Source organism: Engystomops pustulosus, chromosome 4 (assembly GCF_040894005.1).
Source record: "Engystomops pustulosus chromosome 4, aEngPut4.maternal, whole genome shotgun sequence".
Lineage (NCBI taxonomy): Eukaryota > Metazoa > Chordata > Amphibia > Anura > Leptodactylidae > Engystomops > Engystomops pustulosus.
Genome location: NC_092414.1, coordinates 104,784,016 through 104,799,034, shown reverse-complemented (window position 1 = coordinate 104,799,034; position 15,019 = coordinate 104,784,016). Strand labels below are relative to the sequence as shown.

General features: G+C 42.6%; 1 protein-coding gene across 1 annotated transcript in view; it reads left to right on the top strand.

The window, feature by feature from the left end:
* The first annotated feature begins 1,417 nt into the window (after window positions 1-1,417).
* Window positions 1,418-15,019, top strand: part of CTTNBP2 (cortactin binding protein 2) — a 97,929-nt gene continuing 84,327 nt past the window's right edge. Inside the window, exon 1 of the mRNA XM_072146968.1 lies at window positions 1,418-1,532. The gene's annotated coding sequence lies outside the window, so the exon portion shown is untranslated. The remainder of the gene's footprint in view (window positions 1,533-15,019) is intronic.

The window sequence follows — 15,019 nt, the reverse complement described above, 5'->3', positions numbered from 1 at the left end:
TCTCCTGCTGGCAAAATTACCCCCCGGAGGCACCACACCTCAAGAGGAAGCCGTCTCTGTCTACCCCCCCCCCCCCCCCCCCCCGTCCCACTACTCCCCACCTTATAAAAATAAAAAATTAAATTATTATGATTCAGTTTTATTCTTTGCTAACCAGAATCTGACATACCCCCTACCAGCCGCCTCATTAAGTACATAAATGCTCTAGAAGTGTCTACAAGAAACAAAAAAAACACATAAAATAATAGAGGGAATATTTTACTTTTAGACCAGTTCTGTTATTGGTTCCCCCACTGAGTATAATTGCCCCTTTAGGCCATTACTCAATAAAGTAGCCCCTTGTACAGAACTAGTGCCCCCCTGTGTGCAGAAAGAAAGAGAAGAGGCAGCTTTCCTGTCAGAAAGTTTACAGACCCTGAGGAACGTCCGGCAGCACAATCCATATTCAATAAAATGAATAAAACTGTAACACATTCAGAGAGTTTAGCTCATTTGAGCAATATGCCCAACTATCATTTTCATGAATCATTTGCTTCTCCAGGGGCATAACTTGAGGGGGTGTCGAAAGTGCGACACTACTAGGCCCAAGAGTCTTAGGGGGGCCATAAGAAGTCACTTTCTCGTATGAGAAGACTAGGACTTTAAACCATACTTTACAGGCATGGACTTTGCACTGGGGCTCATCAGCTTCAAGTTACGCCCCTGCTTCAGATATAATAAGTTCAGCGATCAAAGTCAATTTAGAAGATTATTGCAACCATTCTATTCTATAAGCTTGGCTTTTAGTGCAGTGTCAAAGCTCAAAATGGTTAGAGGGTTAAATTAGGAATAAATTGCTTCTTTGTTCTAAAAATATTCTTGGACAGAACTGAGCTGCAATACCCAATATAGCCTACAGGCAACAGTGGCACAATTTTCTGGAACAAAGAAGTTCTAAGCTTTAGTTTACAGTTATGTGTCCCACTGTGCTGTACATACAAATAACATAGTTGAGAATATCATCATTAAGTCACTTGTTAACACTCTCTAAATACATAAATACACAAATATGTACACAATATTAAAATTAATAAATAACACAATTATAATATAACAAAAATATTACATTTTATGAAACACAATTTGAACCTAAACTAAAACAAAAACATTTTAATTTATGGAGAATATTTATTCTCCATAAGAAGTTATACACATTATAGCCATGGTATTAGTGAAATGCTCATTATATCTTGTTCTATACTTTATTCCCATAATTATTTACAAACATGATCGTTCCAAAAGAGCCCTAATTAATACCATATCATTTGCTCTTTATGTGTTGCCTAGCAACTGGTGCACTGTATCACTGACATTTTGCAAAAGGCCCAAATTCACATGGTGGATTTCCAGGGAGAGAGAAAGAAATCAGGTTTATCCTCTGGTAATTGGCTCAGGACTCATTGTCAGAATGAATACCATCTGATGGATTCTTGCTATACCATACAGCATGCACTTAATCTGCACTTTGACCTAGTTAGCAATGCAGTACGATAGTAAGTATTTTCAATTACTATTTTTATACTTGAGATCTCCTTGCAAATTGTGCATGCTGATAAATAGATTCATGTTCATACTGTTCTCACTGGCAGGGACACGTGCACATTTGTGTTTAACTGCTCCATAAGGCTTTAAAGACTGCGGAGTAAACCAACAATGTGGAATGAACAAGATCTGAGCATTTCCAAATATGTTTGGCAAAAACTCAAGGGGGGGGGATTTATCATTACAATTTGTCTTTCACTTTGTTGTCTATGTTCAATTGCATTTTTGTTTTAGCGGAGTTCATCAAGTGAGTCTATGGGGGATATTTATCAGGACCTCTGTGCACCGCCAGTGGCGCAGAGGCCCTGAAATAATCGCAAATGCAAGCTTATTGCTAGCTTTTGCGATTATTTTCCCCAATCCGCCACCTTCACGCCATCAAAAGGCAGAAGCCTCTTGATGTATCGGGCTGCGAATTTGCAGTGGAGGGGCTATCATACGCTGACGCACGAGCATCAGCGTATGATAAATATCCCCCTATGTTTGTTGTTGTATTTTTTTTTTCGAAAAATGGTCTTCTTTTTGGCACACACGTCCCTTGATACATTTGGTAGTGGTTTCTGTCCTATTTGTATACCAGCGGGTGACTGGAGTGATTTTGCACCAAAACATACACCTAAACAAAAAAATTGCGCCAAATTGCAAATCGTGCAATTGACTTTGCACATTGAAAGTTGTGAAACAGCATTTGTACCACATTTGCGCCATAACGATGGCAAACATAGGCAGAAAAAACAATCATAAATTCCCCCCAATGAATGCATTTCACATTGGATGTAATAAAGAAACTGAATATTTATCATTTTATCATTTATCATTCATGCCAGGGGCATAGAAAGATTTAATATCAATCCATGTTACTGTGTTACTGAAAAGACAGACTTGCTAAAATGCAAATATAAAAACACATTTACTTGGTGTATAGCTGTAAGTTTTTAATGTAGCAAACTGTATAAGAATGTTGTCAAGTCAGGTGAGGTATAAGGGATAAAACAGCAATCCTAGTGAAAACTGGGAGGGTACTTCGGAACAAAATCACAAACCAGAGTGGGGGCGTATTAAATACATGTTAATCAAGGGAGGGGGGTTCTATTAATTATATATTAACCAAAGGGCAGCTATTAATCATATATTAACCAAAGGGGCAGCTATTAATTATATATTAGCCAGAGGGGCTTCTATTAAAGGGTTATTTCAGGAATCAGCATGTGTATACAAATGAGTCCTTAAAATATAAGCTAATATGTAATTAGTTGTTATTTAAAATGTTGCTCCCCTTATCAGAAAAATGCTGTTGACATTGTAATGAAGAATTAAAATGCTACTGGCCCTTTAATCAGTTTGTTGATTTCCTCTGCACTGAGGAGACACAGGACAGAAGATGGCAGCTGGTCACATGTCCACATGCCTGGGCAGGTCATGTGATCACAGGTTTTTTTTGGCTGTAGTTGGTTGGTTGCAGGGCATCCAGTATGGCCCATGTTGTGGTGAGAGACGTTATCTCAGTGAGGTAATGTGCAGTGATGGCAGTTACACAAGTAATTACTATGGTAACGGAGCAGGAAAGTCTGTTACATCATCACTGGGAGCAGAGCATAAGAGGGAAGAGGAGTTAAAGGAAACCTACCACTTGAAGTGGTAGGTGTAAGATGCATATGCCGAGCAGCAGCTCAGGGTGAGGTGGTGCGGGTGCTTACTTTCATTAGTGTCCTAAACCGCTGTATGGCGGTTTAAACACTTTTTATTATTTACAGCCAAAGAAGCTTCGGCACACCATGCCGCGCGACCATGCGCGCGCCTACATAGGAAGTGCGCTCCTTCAGCTGTAAAGAATAAAAAGTGTTTAAACCGCCATACAGCGGTTTAGGACACTAATGAAAGTAAGCACCCGCACCACCTCACCCTGAGCTGCTGCTCGGTATATGCATCTTACACCTACCACTTCAAGTGGTAGGTTTCCTTTAACTAAAGGATTATGAGAACTAAAGGATTATGGCACTTGTAGTTTTCAGTGGTGGTCATCTTGGAGGTAACTCTGCATATTTTAGAGAGGCCATAAAAGTTTGTGAATCATAAAATCAAACTATTTAAGCTCAATTTTGTGACTAATGCCATTGAGTTTTACTATATTCATTTATTTATAGCATCATGGGTTTTTGTATGAGACGCAGCGGGTTGGACTTGCTGCGGCGGGATGCCATCAGGTCGTTCCACGCTTTCACTGGTGGTCTTACACTTAGCTGGAAATGATGCTGAAGATCCGGCGAGGCAGGAAGGGAGGTGCCTGATTATAAGGTAGAGCCAGATTAACCAGCGCCAATCAGGAGGATGTGGCCCTTTAAAGGAAACCTACCACTTAGTATGGCAGGGGTAAGCTGTAAGTACCGAGCACCAGCTCAGGGTGAGCTGGTGCCGGTACTTACTTTCGTTAGTGTTAAAACCGCGGTATCGCGGTTTTAACACTTTTTAAACTTTAGGGCAGAAGGGGATTCGGCGCTGCGCGCGACCGTGCGCGCGCAACATCTCCGCTATTTCCTATGGAGGCGCGCGCACGATCGTGCGCACGCAGCGCCGAAGTGTCTTCTGCCCTAAAGTTTAAAAAGTGTTAAAACCGCGATACCGCGGTTTTAACACTAACGAAAGTAAGTACCGGCACCAGCTCACCCTGAGCTGGTGCTCGGTACTTACAGCTTACCCCTGCCATACTAAGTGGTAGGTTTCCTTTAAGTCTTGAAGAGCCAGTACGCGTGCACGCCCTAGGGAGCAGGGACGTGCGCGGCTTAGATGCAGGCTCGTGGAAAGGTAAGTCTGGACCAGGGGTAGCGGTGGCCGCTACACAAAGAAGGGCACGGGTGTACCCGCGATCAGCAACAAAGATCACGGGTGCATTTGCAACAATTTTAAACTCAAGAATCATCCCTTTCCCACTTGTTGTTGACATGCAAAATAGACATAAGACTAATTCAGGTGGTCATGAGCAATCTGGGAAACAAGGTCTGTAGCCCAACTGATACTTGTCTGAACTAGAAGGATCTGCTCTGAACGTACAGCATTATGTAAGTTTTGGATCGTAGAGCCACTGCAATGCTCTAACTCACAGCATCATAGATCACATGACTAATATGGACAAATTTTTTACAGCCCCAAATGACTGAATTGATGCATAATGGATGTGATCCACTGTACAGAGACATTCTTCATAAGAAATGAAGATGGAATTCTGGTAATTTAATACAGTAAATGTCCCCCAATATCTCTCTTAAGTAAGACACCAATAATTTACTAATAGAGCAGCAATTTTACATTTTAGGCAGAAATCCTATGTATTTTGCATTGTGTATATTGAAAACATCTTCTAAAGATAAATAATGGTCAATTGAATACTTTCATTAATAAATTGAATGATTTTATATACTGCTCAGTTATATATTAAAATGTTGTTCCAGTATCAATGACATCACATTAGGATTTATTACTGTAAAGAGAATGAAGAGCTCATTGATCTTCTGAATTGTGTGAAAAACACTAGACACAATAAAAAACTCATCCAAGTCACTGTCACTGTATACTGTCCTCTTGTTTTGACTATGCCTGCAAATCCTAACTAGAGGCAATGCCATCACTCCCTTGACACGTGGTACTGAGTAAATATAACCCAGCTCATGCATGATCTAATGTTTGAGTAATGGTCACTATTCAATCAGAGAACAAAATCTTTAACTGGTAAATCCGATTATACTGTACAGTTAAGAATTAACATGATTCAGTTATGCCTTTTTAATAATACTAATGTGTAAGACAAATTTTTATCATTGTATTTTTAGCAAATACTTGTACAATAAGTTTCTAGAGATAATAAGTAAAAACAAACACTGCCCAAAATACTGTAATAGCAGCAAAGGTGGCTCTAAAAAGTATGGTACTAGCTTTTAGGGATGTATTGTTGTGAAAATTTTTGTGTTTATTATCGTTTATGTGTCAGTAAAAGTTATAGCTGCTGGCTATATACAGGGGGACATATGCTGGCTGGCTATATACAGGGGGGCATATGCTAGCTGGCTATATTGTAGGGGGCTGAATAGCTATAAACTGGGTGTAGTCTGTGACCAATGCATTTCCCACCCTGGGCTTATACTCGAATCAATAGGTTTTCCCAGTTTTTTGTGTTGAAATTCGGTACCTCGGCTTTTACTTGAGTATACTTAGGCTTACACTCGAGGATATATGGTATATACATACAATGACCCACATTTATTTCAGCCCCTGCACCAGTTTTCACTTTTTTTCAGTTCAAACTGCTTCCACATTTATTTATTAAGTGTTTGAAACACATTTGCACTATACCTGATGCAACACAAAATTCTGGACCTAAAGAGGCGTCACAAAAAAAAATCGGAAGCGCCACAGTGTCTGACAGAATTGTATTGCATGCTATATGTTTAGGCTGCATCAAATAAAAGTTAATGCACTCTGTGGGGGAAGTGCAGGGGGGTCCAAGTCATGAAGAAGTCATGTGCGCCACCAGTCATCCAGGGGGCGGGACCAAAGTTCCCGGAAGACACGCCACGCGCATGATGTGCGTGTCACTGTGAACCGGAAGTCCGGCCCGCCGCTGGAAATCGTGCACGTGCTGGGGAAATGTACTCATCTGGCCATTTCAGGAATGGCCACAAGTAAAGGCAACCTAGCAATAATGAGCAAATGGGCTGCAGAGCCGTGAAATATATAGATGAATATTAAAAACGCATCTTAATGCATCAAACCCACCAGATAAAATTATTATCCAAACGCAATAAATGTCCATTATACAGTGGCATTTTACATACATTGTAAATTAACAATACACATAGAAAGACGTAATCACACATAATACAACAATTAATAAAGTGCATTGTGATAAAAATTGTAAAAAGATCTAGATCCTTAATAAACATGATGTATGTGTGCTTGTAAATATTATAGTTGTGGTTATAATAAGTAATAATAAGTTATAGTAAACACAAACATAATGGGGCACATTTACTTACCCGGTCCCTGCGCAATCCCCGATCCGGACTGTCTGACAAGGATGAACTCTGCCGCGATTCATGAAGATCATGCACCCGATTTCCTGCATGTGTTGCTTCCCCGATCAGGTCCGCCGGAGTTCACCTTTTTCTTTCTGGTGCATGTAAGTGCTTGGCTTGCGACACAAATTTAAATGTTAAATCCTGTGCGTAGTCCGAATCCGTCAGATCGTCCGATGGCACGCCCCCCAAATTGTGTCACGTGAAAGCCGGCGCGATTGCATCACAAAACGATTGCGTGCGACACAATCTCCGGAGCAATCCTTGAAAAGTTGGGATAACCGACGAAAATGCGGCCGCGCGACCCTTAGTAAATAAGTGCCATTGAGTGTGTCCCAGTACACATTATAGTATAAGACATGCACTGTCTAGATGAGCTAAAGTGGCGAGTGCTAAAAATTGTGCCAAAAGGTGACAAGTTCCAAAGCCAAATGTGAAAAAAAGTGCAAAGTGCTGATGTGAGATGCAATATATCTCCTTAATAGAATTACATTCCTACAATGTTGAAGTCATTGGGGCAGATTTACTTACCCGGTCCGTTCGCGATCCAGCGGCGCGTTCTCTGCGCTGGATTCGGGTCCGGCCGGGATTCATCAAAGCAGTTCCTCCGCCGTCCACCAGGTGGCGCTGCTGCGCTGAAGTCCGCTGGAATGCCTCGAAATACACCGGCCTATCCAGGATGAAGGTGAGTGAAATTTTCGCGACACAATTTTTTTTTTAAATGCGGCGGTTTTTCCGAATACGTCGGGTTTTCGTTTGGCCACGCCCCCCGATTTCTGTCGCGCGTATGCCAGCGCCGATGCGCCACAATCCGATCGCGTGCACCAAAATCCCGGGGTCATTCAGGTACAATCGGCGCAAATCGGAAATATTCGGGTAACACGTCGGGAAAACGCGAATCGGGCTCTTAGTAAATGACCCCCATTGTATCTATAAAATTGATACAGAAAAAAATATATATATTCATTAAGTGAATGTATGTGTGTGTATGTGTATGTTAATGAATTGCATAGACTAAAAAAGTGATCAATAAAAAGATATGTGCTGTAATAACGTAGTTCTGACATGTGTGTTGTACTGGTACTATGCTATAAAAGAGCCATTAATTTGGACATTTTAAACAAACTGCAGTATAAAAGATTTTTTTGTTTGTTACGTGATGCAGGTGGAATACCAAATCAAGAATAATAATAAGGATTAAAAAATATCAATATTACGTATAAGTTAAATGGTAGACACCCCCAGGAGGAAGCAATGCAAACGCAATGTTGCAAAATCCAAACAGGTTTCAACATATTTCCAAATGTACTAATGCATAGCTCCCAACCGTCCCGATTTTGACGGGACTTTCCCGTTTTTCGTACCCCTGCCCCGCGTCACGGGCAGCTATGATATTGTCACGGATTTCCCCCCCAGGTCCCGCTGTGTCCCGGCGCTGTGTCCGCATAGTAAATACTTTGAAAGTCTGAACTCACAGTACAGAATGGCTTCTACAGACATCGGGAGGGAATCCTTTTCAGAGAAGTGTCGGGCTTAGCGCAGAGCAGGGACCACGTCATCAGCTTCAGATCTGTCCATATATGGTCGCTGCATCTCCTAGGGTTCCCCAGAGCAGACATCGGGAGGGAATCCTTTTCAGAGAAGTGTCGGCTTAGTGGAGAGAGCAGGGACCACGTCATCAGCTCAGATCTCTATCTGTCCATATATGGTCTCCAGGTCTTCCCCAGACACAAGCTCTTTATATAATTAAATTAAATAAAGTTTTGGCCAGGCTGAGATTCGAACCTGGGACCCTCTGCACCATAGACAGGAGCCTAACTAACTGAGCTATAAGCCCAGTGATACAGAGCTGGGGATTTCTGGTAAGTAAGACATGTTATCTGCCATTTACACTGTGACACAGACTAATGCACTGATATATAGAGAGGGATCTTCTCAGAGATTATTATTGTAATTATTGAGACTATTATTATTATTATTATTATTATAAATTTTATTATTATGGAGATGATTATTAATAATGGTAAAAATAATAATAATCATCTCAATAATAATAATAATAATAATAGTCTCAATAATTACAATAATCTGAGAAGATCCCTCCCTATATACCAAGGCAGTATATAGTTCTTAGTTACCAAAATTCTCCACTTGTTAATCACTGAGGTTATAGCTCAGTGGGTTGAGGCGCTGTGTTATTATTGTACATGGACACTGCAGGTTCTGGGTTCAAATCCCAATGAGAATAATTTTTTTTTTTTTTAAATTATGATTTTTATTATTTTTAATATGGCTAAAATTTGGGGCGTGGCCAGGGAGTGATTGGGGGTGTGGCTTACGCGTGCCGCCATTTTGTCCCTCTTTCCTTTTCCCAAATGTTGGGAGGTATGCTAATGTCTTACAATGAGAAACATGCATTAGAAAGATTGCATGATTTAATTTATACATGCCCCCCACTGAACTCCTGCTGGGAGTTATGATTCGGCCGGTGATGCCAGATCCGGAGCGTGGAGAGAGTGGGGTGTGTGATCTTTCCTGGTCCCCCGGCTGGCAGCAGGTGGAGGATTGTAGTGGGGGCGTGCATATATTAAAACTGATGGAAGCTGTGAAGAGCTTGGGCGCAGTCTACCTGAGTGCCTCCTGCATTAAATCTGTTTAAAAAATAAAGAAAACCTGTTACAAACAGCCCACCCCCACCCCCTAGATGGAACGAGCCACCAAATTAGGACTCTCTACCACCACTAATCTGGTGATAGATGTCCTTTAAGGAAAACCCCAATTACTGGATTGCACAGTTAGTTACAAAAGGAGCTCTCTCCCTACATAAAAAATCAAGGAATATTGATTGTGACACTGGAAAATTTCAGTTTGATGTTTTTTTCATCAGAAATATGTCCATAGATATATTGTAGTCTCTCTTTAGAAATAGGTGAACGCTTTACTACAATGTTGCAACCAGTCTCTGTTGAAGCTGAACGTTTATAATAAACCACAATGCAGAGTTGTTCCTAATGCAATATATAGTACAGAGCAGGCTTGTTGTTCAATGTTTTGTTATTGTATAACACAGTGATTTTCAACCTGTGTGTGCCGCCACACATGTTTGAGTGTGCCGCGGGGAGCCCCTGTGTAAGCGCTGCCGCCGCGCCCCCATGTTTTGGCCCCCATACTTACCTACAAGCCCCGCGTCGGCGATCCCCCCATCTTCTGTAGCTCCTGCACCGTGCGGCCCATGTCACGTGACGTCAGGTCGCGTAAGTCATGTGACATGGGCCGTGCGGTGCAGGAGCTACAGAAGATGGGCGGATCGCCATTAGGAGAGAAGTTACGCGGAAGAAGACATCAAGGGTAAGTATATAAGGTTATTATTTGTATAGGGAAGGAAGCTAGGGTCTTTTTTTTATTAGTAAAGGGAGGCTGGGGCTTTTTTATTAGTAAAGGGGGCCTCTAGGGCTTTTTATTAGTTAAGGGAGGCCTCTAGGGCCTTTTAATTAGTAAGGGGGGCCTCTAGGGCTTTTTAATTAGTAAAGGGGGGCCTCTAGGGCCTTTTAATTAGTAAAGGGGGGCCTCCAGGGACTTTTAATTAGTAAAGGGAAGCCTCTAGGGCCTTTTAATTAGTAAAGGGCGGCCCCTTGGGCCTTTTAATTAGTAAAGGGAGGCCTCTAGGGCCTTTTAATTAGTAAAGGGGGGCCTCTAGGGCCTTTTAATTAGTAAAGGGGGGCCTCTAGGGCCTTTTAATTAGTAAAGGGAGGCCTCTAGGGCCTTTTAATTAGTAAAGGGGGGCCTTTTAATTAGTAAAGGGGGGCCTCTAGGGCCTTTTAATTAGTAAAGGGGGGCCTCTAGGGCCTTTTAATTAGTAAAAGGGGGCCTCTAGGGCCTTTTAATTAGTAAAGGGTGGCCGCTAGGGGCTCTTAATTAGTAAAGGGAGGCCGCTAGGGGCTCTTGATTAGTAAAGGGAGGCCGCTAGGGTCTTTTAATTAGAAAAGGGAGGCCGCTAGGGCCTTTTAATTAGTAAGGGGGGCCTCTAGGGCTTTTTAATTAGTAAAGGGGGGCCTCTAGGGCCTTTTAATTAGTAAAGGGGGGCCTCCAGGGACTTTTAATTAGTAAAGGGAAGCCTCTAGGGCCTTTTAATTAGTAAAGGGCGGCCCCTTGGGCCTTTTAATTAGTAAAGGGAGGCCTCTAGGGCCTTTTAATTAGTAAAGGGGGGCCTCTAGGGCCTTTTAATTAGTAAAGGGGGGCCTCTAGGGCCTTTTAATTAGTAAAGGGAGGCCTCTAGGGCCTTTTAATTAGTAAAGGGGGGCCTTTTAATTAGTAAAGGGGGGCCTCTAGGGCCTTTTAATTAGTAAAGGGGGGCCTCTAGGGCCTTTTAATTAGTAAAAGGGGGCCTCTAGGGCCTTTTAATTAGTAAAGGGTGGCCGCTAGGGGCTCTTAATTAGTAAAGGGAGGCCGCTAGGGGCTCTTGATTAGTAAAGGGAGGCCGCTAGGGTCTTTTAATTAGAAAAGGGAGGCCGCTAGGGCCTTTTAATTAGTAAAGGAGGGCGCTAGGGTCTTTTAATTAGTAAAGGGAGGCCGCTAGGGGCTCTTAATTAGTAAAGGGAGGCCGCTAGGGGCTCTTAATTAGTAAAGGGAGGCCGCTAGGGGATTTTAATTATTAAGGGGAGGCCGCTAGGGTCTTTTAATTAGTAAAGGGGGGCCTCTAGGGCCTTTTAATTAGTAAAAGGGGGCCTCTAGGGCCTTTTAATTAGTAAAGGGAGGCCGCTAGGGGCTCTTAATTAGTAAAGGGAGGCCGCTAGGGGCTCTTGATTAGTAAAGGCAGGCCGCTAGGGTCTTTTAATTAGTAAAGGGAGGCCGCTAGGGCCCTTTAATTAGTAAGGGAGGGCGCTAGGGGCTCTCAATTAGTAAAGGGAGGCCGCTAGGGTCTTTTAATTAGTAAAGGGAGGCCGCTAGGGGCTCTTAATTAGTAAAGGGAGGCCGCTAGGGGCTCTTAATTAGTAAAGGGAGGCCGCTAGGGGCTTTTGATTAGTAAAGGGAGGCCGCTAGAGGTTTTTATTAGTAAAGGGAGGGCGCTAGGGGTTTTTTATTAGTAAAGGGAGGCCGCTAGGGTCTTTTAATTAGTAAAGGGAGGCCACTAGGGGCTCTTAATTAGTAAAGGGAGGCCGCTAGGGGCTTTTGATTAGTAAAGGGAGGCCGCTAGAGGTTTTTATTAGTAATGGGAGGGCGCTAGAGGTTTTAATTAGTAAAGGGAGGCCGCTAGGGGCTCTTAATTAGTAAAGGGAGGCCGCTAGGGGCTTTTGATTAGTAAAGGCAGGCCGCTAGAGGTTTTTATTAGTAAAGGGAGGGCGCTAGAGGTTTTTATTAGTAAAGGGAGGGCGCTAGGGGTTTTTTATTAGTAAAGGGAGGCCTTTTATGACTTTATGTTTTAGTGTCATTTTGTGCTATTTTGGTTGGTGGTGTGCCCCAGGATTTTCTAAGTATAAAAAGTGTGCCGCGGCTCAAAAAAGGTTTAAAATCACTGGTATAACATATCACACTGTCTTTTCAAGTCTTCATTCCACCTCTAACAGAAATAATGAAAGTATTAAAAGTCTTGTTTTAGAGAAGCTGATAATAAACAGGTCTTTATGGATTCAGTGCCATATCTAAAAAAATATTTACAGCTGGCATTACGTGCGCGTCACTGAAATAGTAATGTACAAGCGTTGTAGTGGCGGCACTTTTCTGATCTGCCTCCAAGCAAAACAGTTCAGTCAGATGGCTAGGTGTAAACATGGATCTAAGGAAATACCTGCATGGGAAATCAGGGTTCCACAGTTTCCAGACAGCAAACCCAAAATATATCCAACTAAAATCCAAAGTCCTTTCATTCAGGCCATGCAAGACATCAAACATGCTAGACACACAGTAAAGTGAGTAATAGAGTCAGGCTGTGTTCACAAGTGGCGGTTGCCTTGCATTTTGAAACGCAAAGCAAACCCCTGTAGGAGGTGGCTGGTTACCGATGCGTTTCGATGGAAATGCATTTCATGCTATGCATTTCAAAACATAGGCAAACTCCACGTGTGAACGAAGTCTAAAAATTATGCAAATATGTGAGTGTTAACCATTTCTACTCATTCCATGGCTGCAGTATGCTATGAGAAATATTTTAAAAGATCAAGCTAAAAAAAAGGGTTAATCCTTCCTTCTCAGAGCTGTTTAACCCTTTAGTGCCCCTGAGCTGATGCCAGCTCGGCTCTGGATCGGAGCCAAAACGGCATCGGGAAACACGCGGGAAACACGGGGTGCCAGCTGTAACTAATAGCGGGCACCCCAGTGTAACACCCGCGAACCGGACCGTTTTCTGGGGGGGGGGGGTTTGCGATCGTTGCTATGGAAGTGCTGGGATCCGATCTGGCTGACACTGCTAATACCTTGCAATACATCAGTCAGATGATTGCTTGCTCATGTTGCATGGTGGAAGAAGTAAAAAAGTCTTTCACTAAAAAATAAAGTAATAAATCAATAAAAATGCCCATAAGCCCCATAACATATAAATAGACATATAACACAAAAAAAGTCCAAATTATAACACAAACTCCACATATATAGTATCACTGCGTCTGTAACAACCCGCAGAATAAAAGTAAATAATTATTGAAATTGTATGATGAATGCCTTTAAAAAAACCTGCTAAAATCCCTCCAAAAATTATGATTTTTACCTATTCAATCCCACAAAAAATGCAATAAAAAGTGATCAAAAAACAAATGTACTTCAGAATGATACAGTTTAAAAGTACAACATGTCCCGCAAAAAAACAAGCCATCAACCAGCTCTGTAGCCCAAAAATGTAAAATGTTGTGCCACTTGGAATTCGGCAGAGTTTAATTTGACAAATTTAGTAAAACGTAAGAAAAAATATTCATGTATGGTATCCCCGTAATTGTACTGACCCATAGAATAAAGATAACATGATTATTAGGCTATATAGTGAGCACCAAAAAAATAAGTAAAAAATCCAGTACAGAATTGAAGCTTTTTTAAGCTAAAAAAAAGTTCCTACATTTTCAACAATAGGGGATACCAACCCCAAAACTGGTAACATTGGAAAAAGCATCTCATCCCGCAAAAAAAAAATGTCATCACATAGCCCCAATAACGAAAAAGCAAAAATGTTATAGCCTACAAAAGGGACCAATGAGGAAACTAAAATCCTGGCAGCTGCAGGTCCCTCCTTGCCTTCTGTGCCTCGCTTTGCGCCCATAAAACAAGTAACAGACACATGTGGGGGCAGGGGCGCACCTGCCATGAGGCGAGTTGAGACTCTCGCCTCAGGCGGCGCGCCACCTGCTGGACAAGGGGGCGGCGTTGTGTGCCCGCCCGCTCGCTTGTGCTTCCGTCTGCCCGCCATGCTGATGCCTATGCCGCTGCCCAGGCTGACAGATCTCCCTCCATGCCGAGTGGCGCATTCTCTTTCCCGCCACACACATCCCCCTGTCAAAAGTGCAGCGCCACCTGTCCGCTCCGGTCATACCCCCTCGGCTTCCTCTCCGCTCTGCTCCATCTCCTCTCCGCTCGGCTCCCTCTCCGGTCGGCTCGGCTCACTCTCCGCACGGCTCCCTCTCCGCTTCGCTCCATCTCCTTTCCGCTCTGCTCCCTGTCCGCTTCCTCTCCGCTCGACTCCCTCTCCGCTCCCTCTGTCGCCCCCCCCTCCCCCGCGCTCCCCCGCGCTCCCCCGCTCTTCCCCGCTCCCTCTCCGCTCTCCTCTCCAACTCCCCCCCCCCCCTTCGCTCCAGGTGCCCACCCCAAGTGCAGGACAAGGCAGAAGCTTCCTAAAAGAAAAGATAGTAAGTTTATCTGTATATGTATGTGTTTGTGTATATGGATGTGATGTGTACATGTATATGGATGTGATGTGTACGTGTATATGTATATGTATTTGATGTGTACGTGTATATGTATATGGATTTAATGTGTATGTGTATATGTATATGGATGTAATGTGTGTATGTATATGGATGTGATGTGTGTATGTGTATATGGATGTGATGTGTGTATGTATATGGATGTGCTGTGTGTATGTGTATATGGATGTGATGTGTGTATGTGTATATGGATGTGCTGTGTGTATGTGTATATGGATGTGATGTGTGTATGTGTATATGGATGTGATGTGTGTATGTGTATATGGATGTGATGTGTGTATGTGTATATGTATGTGATGTGTGTATGTGTATATGTATATGATGTGTGTATGTGTATATGGATATGATGTGTGTATGTGTATATGGATATGATGTGTGTATGTGTATATGGATGTGATGTGTGTATGTGTATATGGATGTGATGTGTGTATGTGTATATGGATGTGATGTGTGTATGTGTATATGTAT